Source organism: Ovis aries, chromosome 6 (genome assembly GCF_016772045.2).
Source record: "Ovis aries strain OAR_USU_Benz2616 breed Rambouillet chromosome 6, ARS-UI_Ramb_v3.0, whole genome shotgun sequence".
NCBI classification, from domain to species: domain Eukaryota; kingdom Metazoa; phylum Chordata; class Mammalia; order Artiodactyla; family Bovidae; genus Ovis; species Ovis aries.
Window position 1 is genome coordinate 117885266 of NC_056059.1, and position 7470 is coordinate 117892735.

Sequence of the window (7470 nt, forward strand, 5' to 3'; positions counted from 1 at the left end):
GATCTTTGCTTTCTGCCATAAGGGTGGTGTCATCTGCAAATCTGAGGGTATTGATATTTCTTCCAGCAACCTTGACTTCAGCTTGCGCTTCATTCAGCCCAGCGTTTCTCATGATGTACTCTGCATAGAAGTTAAATGAGCAGGGTGACAGTACACAGCCCTGACGTACTCCTTTCCCAGTTTCGAACCAGTCCATTGTTCCATGTCGGATTCTAACTGTTGCTTCTTGACCTGCATACAGGTTTCTCAGGAGGCAGGTAAGGTGGTCTGGTATTCCCTTCTCTTGAAGAATTTTCCACAGTTTGTTGTGACTCACACAGTCAAAGGTTTTGGTGTAGTCAATGAAGCAGGTTGTTTTTCTGGAACTCTCTTGCTTTTTCTGTGATCCAATGGATGTTGGCAATTTGATCTCTGGTTCCTCTGCCTTTTCTAAATCCAGCTTGAACATCTGGAAGTTCTCGGTTCACATACTGTTGAAGCCTAGCTTGGAGAATTTTGAGCATCGCTTTGCTAGTGTGTGAGATGAGTGCAATTGTGTGGTAGTTTGAGCATTCTTTGGCATTGTCTTTATTTGGGATTGGAATGAAAGGTGACCTTTTCCAGTCCAGTGGCCACTGCTGAGTGTTCCAAATTTGCTGGCATATTGAGTGCAGCACTTTCACAGCATCATCTTTTCGGATTTGAGATATCTCAGCTGGAATTCCATCACCTCTGCTAGCCTTGTTCGTAGTGACGGTTCCTAAAGCCGACTTGACTTTGCACTCCAGGATGTCTGGCTCCAGGTGACTGATCGTGCCATCGTGGTTACCTGGATCACTGAGATCCTCTGTGTGTAGCTCTGTGTATCCTTGCCATCTCTTCCTCGTGTCTTCTGCTTCTTTTCAGTCCTGTTTCTGCCCTTTTTGTGCCCATTTTTGCGTGAGGTGTTCCCTCGGTGTCTCTAATTTTCCTGAAGAGACCTCCTCTGTCCCGTTCTGTTGGTCGATTCCTCTTTCTGCACACTGATTCCTTCTCTCTCTGTGCTCCTCTTTGGGACTCTGCATTGAGCTGGGTGTGTCTTTCCGCTCCTCCTTCGCCTTTCGCCTCTCTTCTTTTCTCAGCTATTTATAAGGCCTCCTCAGACAGCCGCTTTGCTCTCTTTGCATCTCTTTTTCTTGGGATGGTTTTGGTCACCACCTCCTGCACAACGTTATGAATGTCCACCCATAATTCTTCACACACTCTGTCTACCAGATCTGATTCCTTGAATCTATTTCTCACTTCCACTGTATAATCATACGGGATTTGATTTAGCTCATACCTGAGTCATCTAGTGGTTTTCCCTACTTTCTTTCGTTTAAGGCTGAATTTTGCGATGGGGAGTTCACGGTCTGAGCCACAGTCAGCTCTTAGGGTGATGACAATGGTCTAGAGTTGCAGAGTGTGATAGCTGCATAGCACCAAATGTACCAGAAGCCCCTGAATTGTCCACTTCAAGATGATTGAATTTTCTATTATGTGGATTTCCTCTTCATGGAAAAAAAATGTTTGTTAGGTTTTATGAACGTTTCTTGCATTTATTGTGATCATTCAGTGAAAATTTTTCATTCATTGTTAACATGTTCAAGGTTAATGTTTTCTAATGATACATCACTCTTACTTCCCTGAAATAAACTTAATTTGGTGCAATTTTTTTGATACATATTGATAGATTTGATTTGTTAATGTTTTATTTGATAATCTCATATTTCTGTTTCTCAATATGACTAGTCTGTATTTCTAAAAATTTCATCGTAACATCTGGATTTGATGTCTCAAGATTATTTGGGTAGCCTTCCTACTTCTTAATTACCTGAAATACTTTTACAAGATTTGGATTACCTACTTGTTAAATATTTGATAGAACTTTTCTTTAAGCCATCTGCATTTCTGAATGGGGGTAGCTCTTTACACTGGTAATTCACTTTCTTTGCCGTTGTTGGGCTATTTGGGCATTCTATTGTTTCTTGAGTGAGTTTTCTGCTTTGTTTGTGTTAGTGGTTTTCTGGCCTCATGGCTTGCAAGATCTTACCTCCTCAGCCAGGGAGGGGACCCACATCCCGTGTTGGAAGTGTGCAGTCTTGAACCATTGGACCGCCAGGGAATCCCCTGAGGGAGTTTTGATAAGTCTAATTTTTAAGAGAATATTTTGTATTTGATTTAAGCTTTGAACGTGTTGGCGAAGTCAGTTGCAGGGTCTCCTTTTGATTTTAAAATCGGGTTTGTCTGTGGTTGCACCTCACTGTCCAGGCCTAGTATTGTTTAGTGCAGGCTTATTTCCTCATTTCTTCTTCAATCTTGCCACACTCTGACTTTTGTAGCTCGTATTAGTTGTCAATTGTTGTGTAATGAGGTTACATCCAAACTCAGCGACAGAAAATCAGTAACTGGGGTTAGGCAACAGCTGGACTTGGTTTTCTTCATCCACTCTGGCAAGTGATTTTTTAAAAGTGGCCAGTTTTCTCTGTTTAGTTTTGATGTGATTGTTGCTTGCTCTTGTTCAGTCCCTAAGTCATGTCTTTTTGTGACCCGTGGACTGCAGCACACCACGCTTCCCTGTCCTTCACCATCCCCCAGAGTTTGCTTAAACTCACGTCTGTTTAGTCAATGAGGCCATCCGGTCATCTCATCCTGTCGTCCCCTTCTCCTGACCTCAGTCTTTCCCAGAATCAGGGTCTTTTCCAATGAGTCAGCTCTTTGCACCAGATGGCCAAAGTACTGGAGCTTCGGTTACAGTATCAGTTCTTCCAACGGACAGTCCGTGTTAGTTTCCTTTAGCATTGACTGGTTGGATCTCCTTGCTCCGAGGAAGTCTCAAGTCTTCTCCAGCACCACAGTTCGAAAGCATCAATTCTTCAGCGCTCAGCCCTCTTTACGGTCCGACCGCAACAGTTTAGCTCGCTCGGTGGGACACGACTGAGCGACCGAGTGTGCAGCTCCAGCAGGGCCTGAGCCCCTGGCCTCAGCAGCCCAGGCCCACGGGCCTCCTGCTTTGTGTTCCTCCAGAGGGTGTCCCCCGTGAGGGCCCTGTCTCAGGCGGGCCGGTGTGGGTGTCAGGACCGACGCACTGAGGTTCTGAGAGCAGCTTTCCGGGCCTGTGGCGGCTTCCTCATGGGTCGGCTCCATGTCTTGTCTCTGCAAGTCCTGCGGCAGCAGGTCTGGGGAGGCTTGTCACGGGTAACGCCGGAGCTGCAAGTCTCTTTGCTTTACTTCTGAGATCACTCTCTGGTCTTACCTTCAGCACGCTCACAGTTGCCCTCTGTATTGGCTTTCTAGCATTGCCATATCAAAGCACCGCAGACTGGCTGGCTTACAGAACGGACGTTTGGCGGCTCGGTTCTTGAGGCCATGGGGGCGGCACGGGGCGCCTACTGAGCTGTGAGGGGGGACTCCATCCTGGTTTCTCCCTTCACCCTGAGGGATGCTGGAAGCCCTCAGCTTCACTGATCTCTGCCCACATCCTCTCCTCTTATGAGGATACCGGTCACGGTCAGGGCCCACCTTGCTGACCTCACCTCTCTCCAGACAAGGAAACACTTGGTGGCGGGGTCGGGGCTACAGCACGTGACCAGCAGGGCTGGGGCACAGTTCCATCCGTAAGTGTCCCTGTCATCCGGACTCAGCAAATAACTCACGAGTTCCAGGCTTTTGCTGAACTCACCCACGGGACACATCTCAAGAGGACCTGCACGGCAGGACCCCTTCTCCCTCACCACCCAAGACGGCATCCTCACACTCAAGGAGAGCCTCCTCAGCCAGGAGCTGGGCAGGTGGCTTGCTGTGTGTGGGCCCTCCACATGCCTCGCACACCAGGGCGTTAGAAGCAGCTTTGGGGCAGCACGCCGTGTCTCATGGAGTCCTAGCCAGCCTGCCAGACCACCGACATTTACCTTGCTTATGATCGAGGAGATGGGACCTGGTCTGGCAGGGGAGAGCACCACCCCATGGCCACAGCTCCCGTCCACTGCCTTGGTGCCCCCCACAGCTGGCAGTCCCCCTGATGGGGGGAGATGTCATGAGCCTCCTCCTCTCACAGCCCAAACCCCAAGGCTCGTACACAAGCTCTGGGGCGCTTTTCAGGCTGGACCACGAGTACTGCGGCATCTGTCCGTCTCTGCTTCAAGTGCGCCCGCGGCTGGCTTTGTTGACCTGGCCGGCGCCTGGTTGGCAGCCTGGTGCTCCCTTCCAGCAGCTCATCGAAGTTTCCAGGCCCCGCTTCAGCGGACCATGCGGTGATGCTGAGGTGGTACGGACCAAGACACCTGAAGCCTGGGATGCAGCGACGGGCCCGGGGGGAGGCGCTGGCCTTGGAAGGTTGCTCAGGCAGTGGGAGCGAGGAAGCGAGGTCCCTCCCGGTTGGTTCCAGTGTGAAGGGGCCCGGGAGGGAGTGTGGCCCCCACACACGGCCGGTGCCAGTGCTTACGTTCAATTCAGGGTCGTGGACGTGGCATGTCCACGCCGACCACGAGACCCACCTGGGCCTCACGATCACAGCTCTGGGGACACGCGGTGGGGAGCCTGGGGCTTTGGGGCCGGAGCCCCGGTGCAAGGAGGGGTGCTCGGGACAGAGGGCGGGGGCAGGAGCGCACTCCTGGGCGCAGGACACGTGGGGGGACACGCGCCCGTCTCAGCTGGACCTGGCCCCTGGCGCTGGGGCTGCAGCACGGAACCCTGGCGGAAGGGCCCCTCCTGCGGGAGTTCAAAGTCTACTCCGGCTGTGGGAGCCTCTGCTCTCTGCCGCCCTCTCCCCACTGCATGTCCGGGGCTGCGGTTTCTCCCCCACTGACCTGCTGGCCCTCCAGCTTCCGGTGGAGGTAGACGGCCGCCTGACCCCGGGGTCCCAGCCCCAAGTCCTCCAGGACCCGCCACCTGCAGCCACGGCCAGCCTCTCCCGCTGCTCTGGACTTCTCCTGGAGGGCCGGGAGGTGCCCCTGCCCTGTGCACTGCCCCTCCTGTCCAGGAGCAGGAGCCAGACCCAGGCGCCTGCCCTTGCAAGCCACGGTTTCCTGCCTCTCCCAGCCGTGCCCTGCCTCCTTTTCTGCACTGCCTTCCCAAGATCCCTGCGGGGCTGCCCCTTCCCTGCCTCAGACGCCATACCTGCTCCCTCCTCCCACTTGCCACAACCCTCTGCACAGCCGTTTCTGCTGCCTGCCCGCGCCCAAGCAGACCCTCAGGCACACTGACCTCAGTGGTGGTGAAAGTGGGGAGCGGCCCGTGTGCCCTGATGCCAGCGAGGGCAGCCAGAGCCACTCCTGTTCAGCCAGAAGCTTCTGAGGCTGCCTTTCAGGCCTGCCGGGGACACAGCTTTCCTGGGGGGCGCCCATGATGTGCCTGCTGAGCCCAGGGAGAGTGGATGGCCCACAGCAGTGATGGACACGGGACACATGGCTGGTGTCCACGCTGCCCACTGTTTTAGAAATTATGCAGGATCTGAACAACATTCAGAGTGACTCAGAGACAGGACCTTTTCTTGTTCACAGAAAGTAAAATATTAACTTTTGGCATTAGAAAAATTCTAGCATTCCTTAAGAAGCCCGGACTGCAGGGGCAGCCCCTCTGGAGACCTGGTGGGGGGATCTGGTCTCTTCCCGAAAGAACCAACACATTCTAGTCTCCTTGGGCCCATCTCTGCAGAGGGCTCAGTTAGGGAGGCAGAGCTGAAGCCCCAGGACGTACTCTGGGTACACACGCAGACCCAGCTGAAGGGCTGGGGCTCCTCCCGGGCCCCCCTTCCAGGGGGTGAGTCCTCCCGGGACGGGGCTTCACCAGGAGGTGCCAGCAGAGCTGGCCGGGTGGGTGGGTGCTCTGTCCTAGGTCCAGGCTTGCCCTGTGCTGTGGGGAGACAGGGGTGAGCTTCTCCCGGCCTCCTTGCCCGCCACCCTGGCCTTGGTCTGCAGGGCAGTTCTCTGCAGGCGATTCCGGGTCCTTAGGGCCATGCTCGAAGGTAGGGAGGGGTCAGGGGTGTTGGCGCATCAGAGGCGGGAGCCTGCAGCCTGGGTGCCCTGGACTGGTCCTGAGGATGCAGGGAATACGTGTGGGACAGGCATGTGTGGAGGGCTGGTCAGTTCCTCCCACGCCTCCATCCAGCGGTCTCCCACCTCGAATGCAGAAGGGCAGGGGTGCAGACACCCTGTCCTCAGGGCACTCACAGGGCAGCGGGAAGGAGGCTCAGACAAAGCTGAGTTCGACAGCAGGCATGGGGCATGGAGGAGAAACCGACCTCGGGAAGCGGGGAACCGGAAGGCATCAGAAACAGCAGATGCGGCAGTGGGGAGGAGGACGCCAGGATGAAGCACGAGGCAGGCGCGGAAGGAAGGCTGGGAGAGAGGCAGGGGGCGGCCGGGGCTCTCTGACCCACCCCGTGCGATGAGAAGCTGGCAGGGCTCTGAGCAGGGTATGGCGGAATCCGATTTCCGTTCTCACGCTCACTGCGCAGCTTGCTGGGCTGGAGAGGGGCAGGTGACCTTGGGCTGGGGCCCGGGTAGGGAAGGAGAACCCTGGTCTCGGACAGCAGGGGCTGGAGGAGTCGCCTCAGGGGCCCCATCCTGTTAACTGAGAGAGCCAGAGGGGTGTGCGGGCCAGACACGTGCCCAGGTCTGGGGGTCCGGGCTTTCCCTTGTGAGTGGTTTTGTCTGTGTTCAGGAAAGTTCTCTGAGACTTGCTGAATGTTCATTTAACCCTGTTTTCTCATTTCCCCTAAATGTTCTAATTAACCCAATTTGGGAGGTAATCTCACAGGTGAGTACCAAGCACGAATTTAAAAGCATCTGTTCTGTGGCTAGATGCCCAGTTCCCCTATCGACGCTTATCAAACCCACCCACCCTTTCTCACTGGCTTGTGGATGTGCAGGATGTGGAGGCCAGCTGCGCTCAGCACGGTTCCTCGCGTTTCACCAGCCAACTGCTGTCCTGCTCAGCGTGCTTTTCACCTGTGAAGACAGGGGCACTGCCCGTCTTCAAGGCCACCTGCCAGCATTCCCACTGCCAGGACACCCCTGCTCTAGACATCACGGTCTCCCAGGGTCAGCCTCCGTCCTTGCCCATGACCGGAGCACCTTGACCTTGGGGCCTGGCGACCTCCCACCCTGGAGAGCCCTCCTGACCCTCGAGTGCCAGGACCCCTCGGGAGTTCTGGAACGAAGCACAGGTCGCTCGCTGGGGCTGGGGGTGGGGTGGGGGAGGTCGGATTTACACCGACTTCGGCCACATACCTGGCCGCTTCCCAGGGACCACTTCCACCGCCCCGGTTCCGGGGGAGCTGCCCCGCCCAGGCCTGTGCCCTCCTCGGTCCCCGGATCTCAAGCACAAGGGCCGGTTATCTCAGAGGAACCTCCGGGGGCGGCGCCGCTGCCTCCCCCGACCTCGTGGCCCCAAGGAGCCCAAAGGACCCTTAAAACCCGGGGTCGCAGACGCCGCTCGCTCGGCGGCCGGCGCGTGGGTGCGGGGATGGGA